Source organism: Solanum verrucosum, unplaced genomic scaffold (genome assembly GCF_900185275.1).
Source record: "Solanum verrucosum unplaced genomic scaffold, falcon-dt-bn FXZP01000242.1, whole genome shotgun sequence".
Taxonomy (NCBI): Eukaryota; Viridiplantae; Streptophyta; class Magnoliopsida; order Solanales; family Solanaceae; genus Solanum; species Solanum verrucosum.
The window spans coordinates 921,090-942,978 of record NW_026020168.1 but is presented as its reverse complement, the minus strand read 5'-3'; the positions used below and the strand labels follow the sequence as shown (position 1 = coordinate 942,978).

Sequence of the window (21,889 nt, the reverse complement as noted above, 5' to 3'; positions counted from 1 at the left end):
AGGAACAAAGCATGGACACTAATTTGCAAAAAGGAACCAAGCGAGCTGAAAGAATAAAGAAATGAAGGCCTGGTGATCGCCGAGTCCTCTTAGCGAGTCGCCTAATGGCCTCTTGACCGCCTAAAGTACCAGTGTGCCAAGCTTTGAAGGAGAAAATCAAGTTGGCAATAGAAATGAGCAATCAACGTGTCGCTGAGTGGTTCCGCGATGTAGTGTTGGATCTCCCAAAGTTACAGAACTTGAGGATGCTGAAGGCCAAAGCAAAAAAGCGATGGACTAACCAAAGGGCGGATCGCCGAGTTGATCGGTGATCCCAACTTACTGTGCCGAATGGACCTTCACAACATATTTTTGGCGACTATAAATACTTTTTCAAATATTATGTTTAGTATCTTTTGTCAATCAAATTTTATTCTGAACATTTATTAGAGTAATTTTTGAGTTTTGCGACTAAGTTTTCTTTAGCTTTGAAGAATTGAAGTTTTCCATTTTTCATAAATTGGAAGTGGGACTTTGAGATTCTTTAATTTGAACCTTTGTAAAGACGAAATTAATCTTACCTAGTTGATGGAAACACAATTTGATAATGATTTCTATCTTTTTATGATGTCTAGCTAAAACCCCAATTCTTGGGATGCGATTATGGGTTGATTTAGCTCATGGGTATTGCTAATTGATAGTTTAAATGTTGTTTAGAAGTGATTTCAATCAGTAATTGTGGTTAAAATTAAAGGATTGTAGTTGCAAATGCAGTTCTACCTTCGTGTTTTGTCTTGCTCGAGCGAGAGGGTTTAAAACCAAGATTACTGAATTGATGGTCTGTGGGTATTGGGTTGTCATGGGTTCAGCTCGAGAGAGTGGATCTTAAATTTGTTTCCACACATTCAGCTTGAGAGAGTGAATGGACTAAAGCGTAGGTTGTTCTTAATTGCTTGCTTGTTGGTGTTCGAGAGAAACCAACTTGATTCGGGGTAAATTGTTCGAGAAAAAGTTTATCCCCACTAAAGTCTAGCTTATTCACTGATTTACAACTATTTACTATCAGTTGCAATTACCAATTTGTCTATGTTAGACTATAATCGAATCACATCCCAAGAACCCATTTCATTATATTTATTTCTTTTTTTTTGCTGTTGTTGTAGCTGATAGTTACAACCAAAACCCCTTGTTATTTGACAGTCGCGTCACCCTCTAATTTGAGTGCGGTTTTCCTTCGATAATATGTATTCCTATGATTGACTTGAACATATTCGTACTTTGCTATTGAATCTTAAACACGTACCACTCTCTGTGGGATTCGACCCCAACTCATGTAGTTGGGTTATTCTACTGATTAACGATCGTTGATGCTTAGAATTGGATGAAGTGTCTTTGAAACATTATTAATCAAAATGGCGCCGCTGCCGGGGAGTGGTGTTAGTTAAGATTCTTTAGTTAAGTTAAATTTTGCTCTTTTTAGTTATAGTTGAATCTACTTATTTTCAGGTTTGGTTTTCGTGTTGCTTGTTTAGCACAAAATAAAGGAGCAGGTCTTGTACCAACGGTAAAACATTGGACCTCTCTCCTTTGAGGATGATGATTCTTAGGGATAACATCCTAAGTTTCAGACGATTGGAGGGTGAGTCAATTTATGAGTTGTGGCAAAGATTCAAGGCCCTATTGCAACAGTTCCCAACTCAAGGAATTCCAGATAACGTGGGAAAACTGACTGATAATGAGAAGTCTAGAACTATTGAAAGATGATAGAGCTTTAGAGATTGATTTTCGGATGATAAATCTTTCTCAGAACATGGAGTGTGAATAGTGGCTGATCAAATTTCTCCAGGTGGTCTCATCCGACTACCTTATGCAATAGCAGCCCAACTCCTTGATCCCATGTCCAAGACCAACAAGGAGACATAAAAAGACCAAGAATTGGCCACATTATTGATAGCTGTATGTCTTGGCCAAGAAAGTCATGGAATTGGAGGTAGTGTCCAAAAAAGAAGGACATGTACATCCTCCTCACGAGTGTAGAAGGACGAAGAAGCAAGATGGTGGGCAAATTGAAGAGTTCCTCTCACTCATTCTACACAAAGTCGAAGAGCACGACAGAGTGTTGAAGGATATAAGAGAGAATGGCTTAATGCTGAATCAGATGACAACCTCTCATTCCATGTTCATTTAGCTACTAGAGTCCCAAATGGACCAAGTGATGTCTTGTCTCTCTACCCAGAGCCAGAAGAAGGGTTGCCTTATGAAAATGAGGCAAACCCCACAAATGGAATTTCAGTGGAGACTTGCGTCGTGCCACGATGTTAACTAAGGTGCTTCTTGGGAGGCAACCCAAGTGTTTATCTCTTTGTTTTTGTTTTAGAAATAATCATGCGTTGATTTTATAGATTGAAGTGTAGAGTGTGTTTGAAAAGTACATGTTGGTGAGCTAAAAGTCCAGTCGGCGACTCGCTGAAGAGGTCGGCGAGCCCGACTTGGACCGCCATTGGACTGAAGACATTTTTAAATTAGAGTTTGTAAAACTCAGTGAGCCCAGGAGCATATTAGCGAATCGCCGACCAGGTTGGCGATCACGACTTTGTTCGCCGTTCGGACCCCCACATTAACTGGAGGTCCTCTAAAACTCGACGAGGTAAGTACACACTTGGCGTGTCGCCGAGTGGGTTGGCGAGCAAAACTTACGTCGCCGAACGGGCGAGAACTGGGCGATTTTTAAAGACCAAAGGTTTAAACTTTCAAACTCTTTCACTTTTCCTCACTTTTAAACTTCCCAAACTCACACCCGCACAATTGTTTCCATATTTTTGCATTTTTTATCTCGTATTATTCGTCATCTGTATGTTTGGAGTTAGATTCTTTGCCGCCTAGCTTTACAACTTCTCGTATTCGGCTTCTACGGTTAGTTTTCCGAACCCCGAATCTTCTTTTAGAATTTTTACTCTTATGCAATGATTTTTATCTTAGTGATGTGTGTTGGGCCTCTCTGATAGTGATTGTATGCATGTATGACTATTTTCATTCGAATATCTTACCCGTAATGCCTTTGTTGTATAACTCCTGAGTATTTTGTGGCTTAAAAGTGATTAAAATTGTGGGATTGTGCTTGCATGTTGTTGGGTCTAGTCGGGTCTAGTCTAAGTAACCCGCATTTGTGCCAAATGACATTTTGCCCAATGATGGATCAGTTGACGTCATTCTTAAGGGCAAAAGTCGTCAAATGGCTAAACTTGGCCAAACAGGGAGAAATCTGAGTATCCCGGTGGCATGGGTGTAATGGGTCATAGTCTTATTGTAGGAGTGCATGTTTTGATTTTCTTTTAAGGGGCTGCGGGGTTGAAATTGGAAGTTGGGGTTGAAAGTAGGCATGTTGAGCCATTTGGCGAGCTGGGTTGAGCTCGCCGAACCACTCGACGGTTGGCCAAAGTTCCCCTTTTCGCCTTTAATTTCATGCTTCATCTTGAGTTAGGTTCTGTAACTTTTGGTGAGAAGCCTGAGTTCGCCGAGTGCGCTCGGCGAAAGTCCTTCCTGATCACCCTAACCCCTAAAAATGCCCTGTAACTTTCAGCGGGCTAGTCCTTGCTCGCTGAATGCTGTTGGCGATTCGCCGAAAGGCCCATCCCATCGCCGACATGCCAAATTTTTTGGAAATTTTTGAGCCAATCCTTTTGGCGAGCCTGATCTGGCTCGCCAAAGTTATTCGGTAACTCGCTGAACTGATCGGAGAGTCTGTTTGCAACTATTTTTCTACAATTTTACTTGAATTGTTTTTAACTTTCCATGATGTTTTGCAAATATGGCTAGACCTAAAGTCGCAGGTAGGGACATTCTGCCCCGCAGGAGCGTCTAGGGAATAACAATCAACGAGGATGCAATTGCGTCCAAGGTTAAGGATAAGGCTACCAAACTTCCTGATATACTGTGAGTTTACGTCATTTTTAATACATTTCACTTAAGAGTTGTGTGTGTCTAGGGACATTTTGTATTAGAACTAATGTTTGTTGTGGTAAATTTTTAGGAATAAGCTTGGACGAGGCCGAGAGAGATACAACTAAAATTCTGCAGAAGTGGCCACCAACGGATGTGACCTACGAACCGTAGGTCCAGTCACGGTCCGTCAGTGGGTAGACGTGGATTGCTCATCTAGGAACTCTGACGAAGTGTAGAACTATAGAGGCGACCTACGGTCCGTCCTGCACGTCCATCAATGATCACTGAGAGTTGAAGTTCCAGTACCAGATGAAAAGTTCTAAGTGTGAAGCCACGGAAGAGGACCCAAGGACAGTGGATCGACCCACGGTCCATACTGCATGTCTTTTGATTGCAACTAGGAGTTGAAGGTTCCAAACTTCTGAGAAATTGTGTAAGTCTTGAGCCACGGAAGGGACCTACGGACCGTAGTCAGTATCGTCGATTGAAGCTGCGTCTAGAAAAGTTTAGTTCCTTATTTCATTTCCTTTTTTTTAGGACATGTTTTTCTAAAAATAGGGCATGTAAATCTCGTTTTTGGGGATTAGACACCATAGTATTATTTTAGTTCTTGGTATTTTCTTGGGAATTAACTTGCAAACTTTTGGCAATTTGATTTCCTAAATTCAGCTTATAAGATTTTTTCTTTGAATTTCAATTGGAGATTACGGGTTTCTTCTACTCAATACGTTTGTTAATGAATTCTTCTTCTACAATTATGAATTGTGTTGTTACAAGCATAAGTATCTAAATCCACAACTAGGGTTGTGGGAACCATGAGCAATTAACAACATATGAATAATAACTAAGTAATTCTTGACTAGTGTTGATGCATGTATTGGTAATTCTTTCATTTAGAAGTCTTTTTAAAGAATGCACGCATTAGAACTCGCATTGTTGCTACTTGCCGGACCAATGTAGTTAATAAGAAAAGAATTATCCATAGAGATTTTGCGTGATACTATCTGATAGTCTAATATCAATTGGTGCGAGGGTGAAAAGTAAGCCAGACATTGACGTGATGTCTAATTTTGATGTAAATGTTAGGGTTAGTAAATTATACACACATAGCCAGACCAAGGTGCGGGTTGAAACTTCCTATTTGGCGGACCAAGCACTTAGGAATACATAACTTACCACTTTGCATGTGATACACTAGAAAAGGATTACTATTATTAGGATTACCGTATTAAGAGCTTATGGAGAACACATACACCCTAGTTTCTCTCTCTCTCATTGATAACAACAAAGTTTGAATCTTACTCACTTGTTACTTGACAACAATCAGTTATTTGTTACACAACCCTCCCCCCTTACTTATCTCGGAAATAAGTGTTGACTAAATGGATATAATAGTGAGTTAAGTTTAAGTCTAAACCATATTCCTCATGGGATCAACCTCAACCTACAAGTTGGGTTATTTATTTGACAACGATCGCATATACTTCTTTTGGGAGGTGTAATTTGAGCGTATCAAATTTTGGCGCAGTTGGCGGGGAATAAGGCTTTTAGATTAAGTTTAACTATATTATTGAACTTTAGTCAATTAGTTCCTAATTGTACTTTTATTTTTTGTTTTTTTTCTACAGGTTTCTACTCTAGTGTTTGCTAAGTACACGGAGTCGAGGCGAACCATTGACCCCATACGATCAAGAGTTAAGAAGAACTTTGAGAAGAATGAATAATCAAGGGGTCCAAGTCAACTCAATCGGTGGGAATCTAGGTGATGGAGTTAAGTTGCAGCCTCCTGGGGTTGTCAATGAGAATGCTCAAGTTCAGGGTGATAATCTAGTTGGAGATGAATTGAGGGTGCAAATTCCGCCAGAACCAAGGTTGTAATGTAACTACAGGGTCGAGTTTAATACTGTTGAATCTGAAGGACCCATTGTTCTCCCTCCACTACCTCCGGGGCATACATTCTTGGTGACTAGAAGTTTGATGCAGATGCTTACAACGAGGGGTTTGTTTTTTGGTATGGCTTCAGAAGATCTGCATGGGCACATGGCCAAGTTGAGGAGTGTTTGTAAGAGTTGTGTGGGGAGACCGGAGTTGGATATGAATGTCATAGGGTTGATAGTCTTCCCTCTATCATTGACTGGAGATGCTGCTGCATGGTTTTCTGAGCTCCCGTACAACTCCATCCTTACATGGGACCAATTCCACAAGGTGTTCATGGCCAAGTACTTTTCATTTTCATAAATGCTGAACCACAAAGATAAACTCAATAACTTCTTGGCACTACCTGGAGAGTCTGTGAGTAGTTCATGGGACATGTTCACTGCATTCATTAGAAGTGTTCCAAACTACCGTATTGATGATGAGTCACTAAAAGAGTATTTCTATAGAGGTCAAGATGATAACGGTAAGGATGTGCTTGATACTATCGCTGGAGGATCATATGGTGAGTGCAATTTTGAGGAGATCGCTGAGAAACTGGAGAAGATTTCCTGAAACAATATAGCATGGGGCACTCAAAAGTCTGACACTGGAAGAAGCACATTTGTAGTTCAAGCTGCACCTAGTCAATGACATTCGTGAGGAGATGGCGCAGATAAGGACATAACTTGGGTTGGTATTGAAGCATGTAAGCGGAGGTACAGAAAAGGTAAATGCAGTGAATTACTTGACTAGGACTCCTCCACCATCGGAGGAGGAATGTTACTATGATGAGGATGCCTACTTGGTAAAAGATCAGATGGGGGGTTTTCGAGCCAACGCCCAAGCTTCCAATTCGGATAATTAACGCCAAGGTCAAGGAAACCAAGGTCGGAACTGTGGTAACTACAATCAAGAGGGTCAGTATGTCCGAGATGTGAACTACAATCGCGACAACAACTACAACTGAAACAACTATGGCAATAGGAATGATAGAGTTAGGCCTTATATCCCTCCACAAAATCAGGAGTCTGGTAATAGGGAAGCTGGGGGTAGTATGTCACATATTGAGGATATGATACAAAAGATGATAAAGAGGCTTGATTCGACTGATGAGAATATGAAGGCGATACGAACGACTTGTCTGGAATCGGTCAAAAAGTTAATGCCCATGCATTGTCGATCAAGCAACTTGAGCAGCGGATGAATCAGTCCTCCACTACAGTCAACCCATGTCAGTCTGGCACACTTCATAGCAACACCATCCAGAACCTGAAAAATGATGGGCATTGTATGGCAGTCACTACTCCAGGGGGTAAGAAGACCATTGATCCACCTATGCCGTCTGAGGTTGAAATTGTAGTGGAGAAAGATGATGATGCGATTGAGGTGACTGGAGAATCCAAGAAGGCTATAGAGAAGGAAGCGGAGATAACCCAAAAAGTTGTCCCTGTTCCTAGACCTCCACTTCCATTCCCATAGAAGTTGGTAAAGAAGAATGAAGAATGGAAATACCGTAGATTTATTACTATGTTGAAGTAGCTTTCCATCAATGTTCCGTTGATAGAAGCTTTGGAGCAAATGCCTGGGTATGAGAAGTTTATGAAAGATTTGGTGACTAAGAAGAGGGTTGTGATTTTGAATATGATGATAGGTTGCAACATTGTAGTGTTATTGCTACAAGATCCCTTGTGCAGAAGAAGAAGGATCCTGGTGCCTTCACTATTCCATGTACCATCGGGTTGTTGCATTTTGCTAATGCGTTGGGTTATTTGGGTGCTAGCATTAATCTGATGCCATTCTCTATTTACAAGAAGTTGGGTTTAGGGGTTCCAAAACCAACTATGATGCGATTACTCATAAATGATAGAACTGTGAAGAGACCTATTGGTGTTCTCCAAGATATGCTTGTGAAAGTGGAGTCATTTTTTTTTGCGGCGGATTTTGTGATACTTGACTGTGAGGTTGATTTTGAGGTCCCCATCATCCTAGGGAGACCATTCCTTGCTACTGGGTGCGCCTTGGTCAATATGGAGAAAGGGCAGATGAAATTTTGATTGAATAGTGAAGAGGTAAATTTTAATATGTGTAGGTCCGTGAAGCTGGAAAGTGATCTCAAGTTAGTGTCCATGGTGAATCATATTGTGGGTCAAGGGTCTGATCTGTCTATTGAAGAGCGGTTGGGTGTTGATGCACTTGCATCGGTAATGATGAATTTTGAGGGTGATGGTATTGTGGACTATGATGAGTTAGTTGCCACACTTGATAGGTTCAAATTCCGTTCTAAATCGAAGAAATTTGAGTTAGATATGAAGAATCACGACTCACCACCCGCAAAACCGTCTGTTGAAGAGGCTCCAAAATTGGAGCTTAAGGCTCTACCATCACATTTGAGGTATGTATTATTGTGGAGAGATGGTACTTTACCGGTCATCATTGCGGCCACTTTGAATGCGGAACAAGTTGAGGCTTTGGTTTCTATGTTAAAGAGGTTCAAGAGGGCTATTAGATGGACTATTGCGGATATTATTGGGATTCCTCCTGGCATTTGTTCTCATAAAATCCAAATCATGCTGGATCATAAGCCTAGTATTGAGCACCAAAGAACACTAAATCTGGCTATGCAAGAGGTAGTGAAAAAGGAAATCATCAAGTGGTTGGATGCTCGAGTCATTTATCCCATTGCAAATCGTAGTTGAGTTTGTCATGTTCAGTTTGTGCCCAAGAAAAGTGGGATGACTGTGGTACCTAATGCAAGAAATGAGGTTGTCCCGATGCGGCCCGTGACTGGATGAAGAGTATTCATGGACTACCAAAAATTGAATGCTTGGACAGAAAATAACCACTTCCCTATGTCGTTCATGGATCAGATGTTGGACCGCCTTGTTGGTAAGGGTTGGTATTGATTTCTTGATGGTTATTCGGGCTACAATCAGATATCCCTAGCTCCGGAAGACAAAGAGAAAACCACATTCACTTGCTCTTATGGGACTTTCGCCTTAAAACAGATGCGATTCGGGTTGTGCAGTTCCTCAACGACCTTCCAGCGTTGAATGATGTCGATATTCTCTGATATGGTGGAGGACACTATTGAGGTATTTATGGATGATTTCTTTGTGGTAGGTGACTCATTTGATGGTTGTTTGGATCATTTGGCTGAGGTACTGAAATGGTGTGAAGAGTGCAATCTTGTGCTCAATTGGGAAAAGTGCCACTTCATGGTGAAAGAGGGGATCGGTCTGGGTCGTCAGATTTCTGAGAAGGGTATTGAGGTTGATAGAGTGAAAGTTGAGGTAATAGAAAAGCTTCCACCACTTATCTCTGTTAAAGGTGTTAGAAGTTTTCTTGGGCATGCATTCTTTTATAAGAGGTTTATTAAGGATTTCTCCAAGATTGCACACCCATTGTGCAAATTGCTCGAAAAGGAGTGTAAGTTTGATTTTGATGATGCTTCTCTGAGAGCATTTGGAGAGTTGAAGAAAAAACTAGTTTTCACACCTATCATTATTTCACCGGATTGGGGGCAACCGTTTGAGGTAATGTGTGATGTGAGTGGAGTGGCGCTTGGTGTTGTATTGGGACAGAGGCGAGAGAAAATTCTTCATCCTATTTACTATGCCAATAAAGCTCTAAATATGGCTCAAAAGAACTATACAGTGGCTGAACAGGGACTCCTTGCTACGGTTTTCATATTCGAGAAATTTTGATCCTACTTGCTTGGTACTAAGGTCATAGTGCATACTGACCACTCTGCATTGAGGTGTTTTATGGCTAAGAAGGATGCAAAATCGAGGTTAGTCAGATGGGTGTTGTTGCTACAAGAGTTCGATTTTGAGGTGAAAGATAGAAAGGGGACAGAAAATCAAGTTGTCAATCAGTTGTCTAGATTAGAGGAAGAAACTATGCTCAAGCTAAGAGATGGGGTCTGAAATTAATGATGCTTTTCCAGATGAACATGTATTGGCGGCTTCTCATAATCTGATTCCTTGGTTCAGAGACTTTGCTAACTACTTAGCAAGTGATATGGTCCTATCAGATTTGTCTTTTCACCAGAGGAAAAAGTTTATGCATGATGTGAAGAAGTTCTTTTGGGATGAGCCTTATTTGTTCCATATTTGTGCTGCTAGGATTATTCGTCGTTGCGTGCCCGAGATTGAGATGATGAGTATACTATAGGTCTGTCACTCTTTGCCTGTTGGTGGGCATCATAGTGCTATTCGGACTGCGCATAAAATTTTGTAGTCTGGGTATTATTGGCCTACCATCCACCAAGATTCTCATGATTTCACCAAGTCTTGTGATCGTTGCCAAAGAGAAGGAGGAATTTCAAAGAGGCAAGAGCTTCCTATGAATCCGATATTGGTGATTGAGTTGTTTGATGTATGGGGCATTGATTTTATGGGTCCATTTGTGAGTTCACATGGGATGAAATATATTCTTGTTGTGGTTGACTGTGTGTCGAAATGGGTGGAAGCAATTGCGCTTTTAAAACAATGAAGGTAAACGTGTCACTGCATTCATGAAAAAGAATATCTTCTCCAGATTTGGTTCACCTAGGGCGATTATCAGTGACGGAGGTTCTCACTTCTATAATAAGTTGTTCAAGGCACTACTTGAGAAATATGGTGTTTGCCACAATGTAGTCTCTCTTTACCATCCACAGTCTAGTGGGCAAGTTGAAGTGTCCAACAAAGAGTTCAAGTAGATTCTTGCTAAGACTGTGAATGCTAATAGAACTTATTGGTTAAGGAGGCTTGATGATGCTCTATGGGCCTATCACACCGCAGTCAAGACTCCCATAGGTATGTCCCCCTACCAACTTGTATATGGGAAGTCTTGCCATTTGCCGGTAGAGCTTGAGCATAAGGCTATGTGGGCACTAAAGAAGTTGAATATGGATTGGGGCACAACATCGAATCATAAAGTGAATGACATGAATGAGCTTGATGAGTTTTGCCTAAGAGCATATGAAAGTTCTGCCTTGTACAAAAAGAAGATGAAGAAGTATCAAGATCAAAAGATTGAAAAGCGTGAATTTGATGTGGGTGATCTGGTGCTTCTATTAAACTCTAGGTTGCACTTGTTTCCTGGCAAGCTCAAGTCCAAGTGGACCGGGCCATTCATAGTCACTCAAGTGTTCCCACATGGAGCGGTCGAGCTCGAGAACAAGGAGGGAACAAGGTTCAAGGTAAACGGGCAAATGATCAAGGTCTACATGGGCAAAGAAGAGAGTGTGCAAGAAGTGGTTGAGGCCTACTACTTTGATGAAGTCTGAGTAATCAAGGGGACTGCGTCGTGCCGCGGCGTTAAATCAAGCGCTGCTTCGGAAGCAACCCAAGATGTACAATCCAACCAACTATATGTTTTTCTTTTCAATTTAGGAGTTTTCTTTGTTTAGTTGTTTTTCCGTAATTCTTTAGATTGCCATTTTATTTTTGTATTAGTGTTGGGTAGATATAGCATATAGTCTGTGTCTAAAAAGTGTCCAGAAAATGTAAAAAGAAAGTCCTAACGGTTGCTACATGTGCAGGGATGAAAACCCCAAATCTGCAGAAAATGTCTGTTGCAGAGGTCTAAGGACCCCATCGATGGTCTGTGGTTCAATCCACGGACCATCAATAGCGGCCGTAGATCCCCAGGTAAGTCCTCAAAATTTTCTAAGTGTTGAGTGACCTATGGACCGTAGTGACCTACGGACCCTACCCACGGTCCATAGGTCGACACGACCCATAGACGAGGTCTCGTGGGTTCGAACCTAGGGTTTAACCGACCCGAACAACTTTTAAAATAAAAATCCTTTATTTTATATCCATCCCCCACATTCAAAACTCCTACCTAGCCATTTCTAACCCTTTCCTCTCCCAAAAATCACTCTATTAAACTCCCTAATCCCACATACCACTCCTCAATCACTTCCCCAAATACCCTTATCACTCTTCCCTCTTCCTAAATCCTCATCTCCATTTTCCCAGTGATTCCATTGTCTGGGTTCGACGTCGAAAGGCTAGCAAAAGGTCTACGGAGTTTATTGTCATCACATAATCACCAACTTCCAATACTTGTAAGGTAAATTACTTCACTTTAGCTCTGAATTTCAATATTCATTGTTCAATACATGAAGTCACAAAGTGGGTCTTGACCTTGGGACGATAGAATGTGATTGTGCTATCTTTGTAATCAAAGAACTCAAGGTAAATAGTCTAACTGGAAGTTTCGACTTAGGGTTCCTAGTTTTGTATGCTACAAAAGTTAAATAACGAGTATTCAGAACCCTAGGGATGACAAACTATCATAAATTGTTTTGAAATGCATGATTAGACTTAGATTGATTGTTTGAAGTTTTAAATGTTGAAAAAATGGTCTAAAAATGAGGCATGTCTGATACCTGGCACAGATCTGCCCACGAGACCCCATCCATGGACTGTTGGTCGGGTACGTGGATCTGTTGTACATGGAGAATCCACTAAGTATGGAACCACGGAGTTGGACTACGGTCCGTAGGTCAACCTACAGACCGTTCTACACATCTGTGGTTCCCATCACAGACCCAACTTTTTAGGAACTTTGACCTACGGAGGGGACCCATGGACCGTAAGTACCTACCGTAGGTGGCCACTGATGCTACTGTACATGAATTTTTTTTAGTTTTTGTTTTGGTTCGTTCTTTAGTCTAAATTTTTTTCGAGTGTGTTATTGGTTTATTTTGGTACTAATTCCTCATCCACAAGTACCATGACTCCCAAGAAAGCTCCGACCTTCGCCGCAAAGGGTAAGTTGAAATCAGTGGCACTGTCCTTCCGACTGAGGGATGAAAATACTGATGCGGAGGCTGACCTTGCATATGTCCCACCCACTACTAGGACATCCCCTACGGCACCACGTACTACACAGAATAAATCCTGGCAGGTGATTCCCAACGTGGTCACTGCCTCCCAGGCTGATGAGGAGGATACACCGATTGGTTCACCAGATGGCTTTGAGTCCGCAACTACTTCCGGCTCTAGCTCAGGCTCCGCATCCGGCTCCAATTCACATGGTAGAACTGCCTCGTCTGATGAGGCTTCTAGTGCTGGGGACATTCCAGTGCCACCAAACACTTAGCCTTTTCCAGTTGCTGAGGAGACAAATTGGTGGTGTGTAAGTGGTCAATGGCAAATATACAGGGATGCCAGGATGATAACTGAGAAGGAAAGGATGGCTCGTTTAGTCTCTGATGAGTATCGGGTTCTCATAGGCAGCTTGCACACCGCACCTGCCATTCATGAGCTCTTAAAGAGACACAGGTGCGAGTGGATGGCCCGTAGCTCAGGGTCCTATGGCGAGGAGATCATGAGGGAGTTTTATATTTCCTATGTAGCCACCCTCCGAGGATCCGTTGATAGAAGGGACAAACCCGCTGCGCAGGCTCCACTCACACCTACTTTAGTTCATGGGTTCTTAGTTGATATATCGGAGGCTACTATCCACAGATTCCTCTACGGCCCGGGCCACACTTTAGCAATCAACACGATCGAGTTTGATTATTGATGGGACATCGTGAGGAGCGGGGCATTCTAAAGGAATGCAGAGTAGAGGGAGACTTTATTGCGCTGGTTGGCCCGTCACCTTGCTACAGACGAAGAGCGCATCGAGTGGATTAGCACCCCGAGTGTAGGCATCAGGAAGGTCACATAGAATTTTGTGGCCAAATTCTTCTGGCTATTCGTGCGAAACCCAGTGTCTCCTACTAAGGCGGACAATGTTCTTAGTTGGGACTGCGCAGTCATAGTTGCAGCCTTCGTTGTAGGGTTTGATATGGATTTTGCCTGCATGCTTATTGCGGAGATACACAAGAGGGCCTTCAAGGCCACCACCACCTACCATTTCCTATGCCTCATTTTTCAGCTGTGTAGGGATGCTGGAGTGCCGGTTTGGCAATGTCACAGGTTGATCCAGGCAACCAAGACCCTGGATATAGGCCTGATTTGAGACGAGGCCAATGTGGCGGCACCATGCAGAGAGCCGCAGGTTGAGGTTCCTCCATTAGGAGCATACTTGGTAGCAAATGTGGAGCAGATGCAGGGTGAGGAGCCTGCCCCTTCAACCCCTACTAAGGATGCCCCGACTTCCCATTCTCCAGCAACCAGTCAGGCCCCTAGTGCCTCCATAGCCACTCACTCTTCAGGGTCTGTGACAGTACTTCTAGCCCGTGTTCAGAAGCTAGAGGCTCATATGGCCACACTACTTCAACATGTGAGGATGTGGATGCAGTGAGCGATTGAGAAGTCCGTGACTAGGGTTGAGCAGCGGATGGAGCAGATGATGGACCGTAAGGTTCATGCCGTTCACCAGCGCCTTGATGAATTTGAGCTGCACGTCTTAGAGTGTCCAGCCCCCACCACATATTTCTCTTCTTTTTGGTCGGAGTTGGCTAGTGTTTGGGCTGATCTTGACACTCTTCTAGCTCCACCTGAGACTGAGACTGAGTTGGCACCCACAACACCGGTTGATGATACGGTGTTAGATGCACTTTTCCAAGATGAGATTCCACCACCTTCTTGTTCCACTCATGCTAGGAAGCAACCCCGCTCTGGTAAGCCTTCTGATGACACTGAGGCTGGGAGAGCTCGCATGCGGGAACGCTAGGAGCTTGTGGTAGCACAGAGGGCCTATATAGTTGATGAGGAGATGCGCCAGCAACGGGCTAGGGAGGTAGGGTTGGTGCCTCTAGCAGTGTGAGCACCACTAATGGTGCAGTGAGAGTTGAGGTTAGCACTACTAAGGGTGCTGAGATTGTTGATGCGGGCACTACTGAGGGCGATCCGATTATTGTTCCAGCGGGCTTCGGGAAACCGGACCCACCCGCTTATTGATAGGTATTCGGTGCTATGCGCCACAAGTTTTCTTTACCCGATCCTTTATTCGTTACTTTTTGTGCATTGGGGACAATTGCACTGTATTTTGTTGGGGGTGGGGTAAATGAATTGTGAGTGATGGGGTGAAGTCTGAGTAACCCAACTCATAATCCTCTCTTGGGGTTTTCTTACCTGTGTTGGTTTCCCCTAAGATACTGTTTTTAATTTCTGTTGAACCGACATGTGTTAGGGTTGTATGTGGAGAAGCATGAGAAAGAATGAAGCATGATGGGATAATTAAGAAATAAAAATGATACCTGTCCAAAAGTTGTGATATGTGCTAAAATCTGTAGGCTAGAATGAGTTGAATGTGTTGGCTCTGAGTATGATATGATAAAGAACCAATTTGATCTCATGACTTAAGCTAAAATTTGAACTAGGTAATCTGATAATCTGATAATGAAACAATGTGCCAAGAGTGTGTGAGGAAAGTTGATTGTTCAGATAGTTTGTGCCAATCAAGAACTTGCCCCGTTGGTCCTGCTAAGATGATCTAGGCTAGAAGTTGGGAAGTGATCATACAACATTGTTCAAATTAGTCCACATAAGCCTAAAAGAATCCAACCAAGTGAAATCAATGTTCCCTTTGATCCAAATAATTGAGCATAAAATTGACCATTTCTTTTGATTCACCTAACTCACCTTCCCTAAAAAGAGTGTTTTGGCCTTGGTCCCTCCTTGGACATGAGCACCTTGCTTAGGCCAAAAGCCTAAGTTGATGGTGGCTAATGCTAAAACTAACCTCAATCTTGGCCTTAGTCCAACATCAAATATTGTGCACCTCAACTAATGGAAAATCCATAAGTTGAGGGTGGCTATGAAAGAGGAAACTGAAAGGAAAATGGGTATGAGAAGAGTTGTGTATTGAAAAGAGAAAAAAAGAAGATAGAAGAGGATGTGACTTGGTGCCAAAGAAGCAAAAAGATGATAAATAAAAGTTCTAAAAAATAAAGAAAAAAAAAGTGAAAAAAAAAAGAGAAAGTGAAATATTAGAGCTACAAAGTCAAAAGTCACATCTATGGTGAAAAGAGTCAAGGAAAAGAAGATAAAAAGGAAGGATGTCAAAAATAGGTCAAAAAGAGGAAAAAAGCCAATGTAATGTCAAGGAGGGCAGAAAGTCACTAAAAAGTACCCAAATGTACTACACCTGACCTTGAGCCTACGTTACAAGGTAAGAAAAGTCCTATAATGATCCTAGAAACTAGTTTGGAGAGTCTAAGCAGTGAAAATAAGGGCAAGCCTATGGAATTGAGCACTAATTGTACTTGAAGTTACTTTTGAGCGTGAGTGTTGAATGAATCCTTGTACTCAAAATCATATTCATTGTGTGAAAAAGGGATTTCGTTTGAATTAAGGGCACTAGTTAAATTGTCGGAGAGTTGGTACCTTGGTGATAGAGAAAAAGTGTATGTTGTGTGTCTATTGGTCGATCTTTGTCATATCTTGAGCCGCATGAGTTAGCTTGTTGAGTCTAAGAGAAAATATTTGCACTCGAAAAGGGAGTCGGGATAGAAAGCCATGTGATTGCTTGTGTTTGAATGTCTGCTTCTATACAAGTGTCGTTTAGAGTCTTAGTGCGTCGCTTGAGGACAAACAACGAATTTAAGTTGAGGGTGTTGATATATCGTGAGTTTACGGTATTTTTAATACATTTCACTTAAGAGTTGTGTGTGTTTACGACTATTTTGTATTAGAACTATTGTTTAATGTACTAAATTTGCAAGAAATAGGCTTGGACGATGTCGAGAGAGATACAACTGAAATTCTGTTGAAGTGGCCACCCACAGAAGTGATCTACGGATATTAGGTCCAGTCATGGTTTGTGAGCGGGTAGGCGTGGATTGCTCGTCTGGGAAGTCTTAATAAGTGTGGAACTACTGAGGCGAGTGACGGACCGTAGGTAGACCTATGGGCCGTCCTGCACATCCGTCAATGATCAATGAGAGTTGAAGTTCCAGTACTAGATGAAAACTTCTAAGTGTGGAGCCACGAAAGAGGACCCACGGTCCGTACAACAAGTCCGTCGATTGCAACTGGTAGTTGAAGGTTCCAAACTTCTGAGAAATTGTCTAAGTCTTGAGCCATAGAAGGGACGTACGAACCGTAGGTCAGTTTACGGTCCGTAGGTTAGTATAGTCGATTGAAGTCTCGTCCAAAAAAGTTTATTTCCTTATTTCATTTCCTTTTTGTTTATGACATGTTTTTCTATAAATAGGGCATGTAAACCTCGTTTTTGGGGGTTAGACACCATATTATTATTTTAGTTCTTAGTATTTTCTTGGGAATTAACTTGCAAGCTTTTGGCAATTTGATTTCCTAAATTCAGTTTATAAGATTTTTGCTTTGAATTTCAATTGGAGATTATGGGTTTCTTCTACTCAATACGTAAGTTCATGAATTCTTCTTCTACAATTATGAATTGTGTTCTTACAAGAATGAGTAACTAAATCCACAACTAGGGTTGTAGGAACCATGAACAATTAACAACGTATGAATAATAAGTAAGTAATTCTTGACTAGTGTTGATGCATGTATTGGTATTTGTTCTGTTTAAAAGTCTTTTTAACGAGTGCATGCGTTAGAACTCGCCTTGTTGCTACTTTGCCAGACGAAGGAGGTAGTTAATAAGAAAAGAATTATCAATAGAGATTTAGTGTGATACTATCTAATAGTCTAATATCAATTGGTGCGAGGGTGAAAACTAAGTTATACATTGATGTGATGTCTAATCTGAGGTAAAGGTAAGGGTTAGTAAATTAGACACACGTAACCGGACCAAGGTGCAGGGTGAAATTTCCTATTTGGCAGACCAAGCACTTAGGGATACATAACATACCACTTTGCATGTGATACACTCGAAAAGGATTACTATTGTTAGAATTACTGCGTTAAGAGCTTATGGGGAACACATACACCCTAGTTTCTCTATCTTTAATTGATAACAACAAAGTTCGAATCTTGCTCACTTGTTACTTGAATACAATAAGTTATTTGTTAAAGAACCCCCCCCCCCTCCCTTTACTTACTTGTCTCAGAAATAAGTTGACTAAATAGATATAATAGTGAATTAAGTTTAAGTCTAAACCATATTCCTCGTGAGATCGACCACAAATTACAAGTTGTGTTCTTTATTTGACAATCATTGCTTATACTTCTTTAGGGATGTGTAATTTGAGTGTATCACTTCCCACAACAGGTGGGAAGGGAAAAGGAAAAGGAAAGGCTTCTGCGTCATCAAAGGCCAACTCCAACAGTGACGGTATCTACGCCACTCACCTTACCACTTCTGAGAATGATCACTAGGAGAATTAGTTGCAACTTCTGAGCTTGATGATGATAAGCTAGTGGCAGTACAGAGGGCAGAGCTGCTATCTAAGAGGATGAATGATCAGTCTAGGATCAGGACTCCCCAGGCCACCACTACTACTCCTCCCGCTCCAGCACAGGTCGTGGTCCAAGCACCGCCGGTACAGGGTTCTCCCCCATGGTCTATGAACAAACTAAAGACTGAGGGGCTGAAGACCATCATAAAAGAGAAACGATTGTCGATTGATGGTGTCATTGACATGTACCCAGAGATCACGAGCTGTCTGTAGTCCCATAAATTCCAGCTCTTCACCAAGCCCCATGGCCTTTACATTTCGAGTTGGGTCTGTGAATTCTACAGTGCTTACAATGCCTTAATACCACAAGGGAAGAACCTGGCAACTAAATTCAAGCCGGTTGACTACTTGGTTGTCAGGGGTAAGAGGGTGCAGTGTGATTATGCTACCATCAATGCAGTCTTAGAATGCACTACGAGACTTGAGGATGACTGTCAATACAAGATCAGGACAAAGACACTGGAAAACATGAATAAGTGGTTGGCTCCCTTGATATCAGATGGTATTCTTAGGTGGCTTGAGGTTGGGGTAGCCATTGAAAAGAAGGACCTCAATGTAGCTGCAAGGTATTGGTTTGGCTTCATCACCAGTACCATCATGCCATCCATGAACGAGTCAATTCTCCACCATGCAAATGAAGACTATCTTGGGAGAATCATTAATAGGACATGACTGAACCTGAGGATGATTATTACACAAGAGATACTGATGAGGGCCAATCAACACTCGAATTCCCTCCCCTTTTCGGTATTGATCACCGAGCTGTGCTGATGGGCTCGAGTTCCTAGAGATGAGAAGAAGGATGTGGATGTGATTTCCACATCTTCTACTGATATCCAGAGGACTGAGGTGGAGTATTTGAAGGATGAAGCAGAGAAGAAGAAGGCAGCCCTGGTGGACTCTTCCCCAGTTGTGGATATTCAGACACTACCTGCAGAGGAAGTATTGCCTACTCCGGCCCCTGGGCCTTCAGGTACCTCTAGTGCTGTCCTTTTGATACCCCTAGTCCCTCTGCTGCTCCATTGCCTCCCAGATCTGGTACTGCTGCTATCGCCTCCCCGCCCATGCTTACTAGGGTTGCATTGCTATGGATGGGGCAGCTAGCCCATTCTGCTGATTGTCGTGCCGCCATACTTGAGGCCTCCATTCCGGGCATCATCCAGACAACCTTTGCTGATGTTGTGACACCCTTGAGTGCTACCATTTATGCCCTTGCGGCTAGGATAGCAGTGTGGGAGCGTGGCCAAGGGGCCACCGAGGAGGTGATCGCTCTAAAAGCCACTATTGCTACGTTGAGGAGAGATGTGGACCAGCTGAAGACCACCGACATGTCAATGATTTTTTGGACGGTGGAGATCCCAAATGTGCCAGTAGATCCAGTTATGCCTCCGACTACCACCATAGATGATGTTCAAGCCAAAGAGGTAGCGGATCCTGAGTTTGAGGCTGATACAGATAAGAAGATACTTGAGGCGGCTGAGGAAGCTTCTTATGAGGGTCTTATAGAAACTAATGAGGCCATGGTAGATGCAACTGTGCATATATCCTTGACAGACACACCTTTGGCGGCCCCTAGTGGATCTACCAATGTTGATATGACTCCAGGCACTGATGATCAGAGTGATGCAAATGGCATTGATGCCTCGACAGATGGAGCGACTGCGTAGACAAGATTTCCCTTTACCTCCCATTAACTTTTGGATATTTTCTTGCATTTGAGGATAAATTTCTTTTGTTTTGTGGTTGGTTGAGGCCCACCTTTTGTGAGTATTGTTTTGGTTATATATTAGGGTTTTGAGCTATAAATTGTGTTTAGCACTGTTTTTGTGGATGGTTGAGATTGTGGCTCCTTGTTTTAATTGTTAATAATTTTTTAGCCTTCCAAAAATTTTGTGCCACCTCTTGATTGTGTTTGAATATGGTTATTCTCTTGCAAATTTGAGTATCGGTCTTGATCAATACTGATGACTTGAATAGTGCTCATAATCGAACAAAAATGAATGTGTAGCTACGATGAGGCCAAATGAAGCTGCGTAGACAATATGTGAACTTTTGGCATCTCGTTGTGACTAGCCGGTTATCGAATGAGTCTCTTGTGATGAACATTGCACACTAGAAAAAGTGTGAAGTCTTGTTTGATATTGGTGCTAATTCCTTGTGTGATGAGCATACCATGAACCATGTGTGATGACACCTAGAATTTTCCCTGTTGGTCCAGTTGACTAAGTGATGCAAATCTCTTGAAATGATCTTAGGCAACTTTGAAGAGTGTGAAACAATTCGACATTATACCTCTTTTGTGGCCAACCTTGTGAGTGTGTGATCTTTGCTTGAACACCCTTTTAGCCTTAGCGTTTTCTTGGAAGAAACTTGATGAAATTGTCACCTTTCTTTATTCATTACCCATAATCCTCATGATTTGTGGTTTGCTTGAATATCCAACTTAGGCCAAAAGCCTAAGTTGGGGGTGCGGTGAAAATAAAAGGTAAATCAAGAAATGCAAAGAAGTCCCCTTTGACCCATGATTTAAAAAAAGATGGAACCCCTCCATACAAAAAAAGGAGAAAAAGAAAAGAAAGATGAAAAAAAAAGGATGAAAAAGTTTGAAATAAAGTTGTGAAAGTGCAAAGAAAATGGGGTGTCCGGTATTTCATAGAACGTGAAAATGGGGTGACTTTTGAGCATGAATGAGAATGATGAAGAAAAGGGAAGAAAGTGTTGTCGCACCACATTTCATGAGGATAGCAACCACTGAGCCTAAATGACCATACATTTACACTCAGCCCTGTTACAAGCCTTGAAAAGACCTTTGTGATCTTGAGTGAGCTGGAACAAGTGTTGGTTGGAAAATAAGGGTAAACCAATGGGTGGATTCATACATGTGATCATCTTTGTAAGTGTGAGTGTTGATTGTGATTTCGAAGCTATAAATTTTTGAACCATTGTGTGTGAATATGGAATCATTCTTTGTGTGAGGGCATTTGAGTACTTTTGTTGAGCTTGAACTTGCATTTGAACCAAGTATGGTGAACTTGACAAGCTATGATAATGGTGAGTCACAACTTGAATCTTTGAGTGCACAATTGATCCTTGCATGAGTAACTTGAGTCTTTTTGTGTGAATTAATGTTTGCATAATCAAGACACAACTTCCGATGCAGTGTCTACGATCGCACAATAGTTTAGTAACCCAACCAAGGGTTGGGATCGTTCCCAAGGGAGTGGTTTTGAGAATTAATAGAAAAATAAAATTTAGTTCTAACTAGTCGTAGCTAAAGACATTAACGATTAAAAACATGGTAAATTAAAGGGGGACACAAGAGTGTCAATTAACAATGGGGGGTTTTGTCACAAGTAAGTAAAAACAACAAAATAAACAAGGATTTCTAAGTAATGAGAGGGGATCCTTGGGATGTGACAGGAATACGGGTTAAGCTAGATTATTATGTACATGCTTTCGATAGAAGATTCATAGAATAATTGTGAATAGGCTAAACTTTAAGGGGGATAAGCTCTATCTCGAGCAACTTATTCCGTTTCAAATGCATTCCTCTCGGACACCCACTTGCCGCATGAAGACCAGCCTACGCCTTAACCCACTAACTCTCACGAACTGAGTGTATGGGGTTGAAACTAGAATTCACTCTCTTGAGTTGAACCTCATGTCGACCCTCTCCCACTGGCCATCAATTTAGTAGTTTTAGATTTACGACCTCTCTCTCAAGCAAGCCGAAAACACAAAAATAAACTTGTATTTGCAACTACAAATTCATTAAAT

At 41.9% G+C, this 21,889-nt stretch overlaps 1 pseudogene; it reads left to right on the top strand.

Annotated features, from left to right (window-relative positions):
• The first annotated feature begins 6,132 nt into the window (after positions 1-6,132).
• LOC125828764 (uncharacterized) lies at positions 6,133-19,779 on the top strand (annotated as a pseudogene).
• The last annotated feature ends 2,110 nt before the right edge of the window (positions 19,780-21,889 follow it).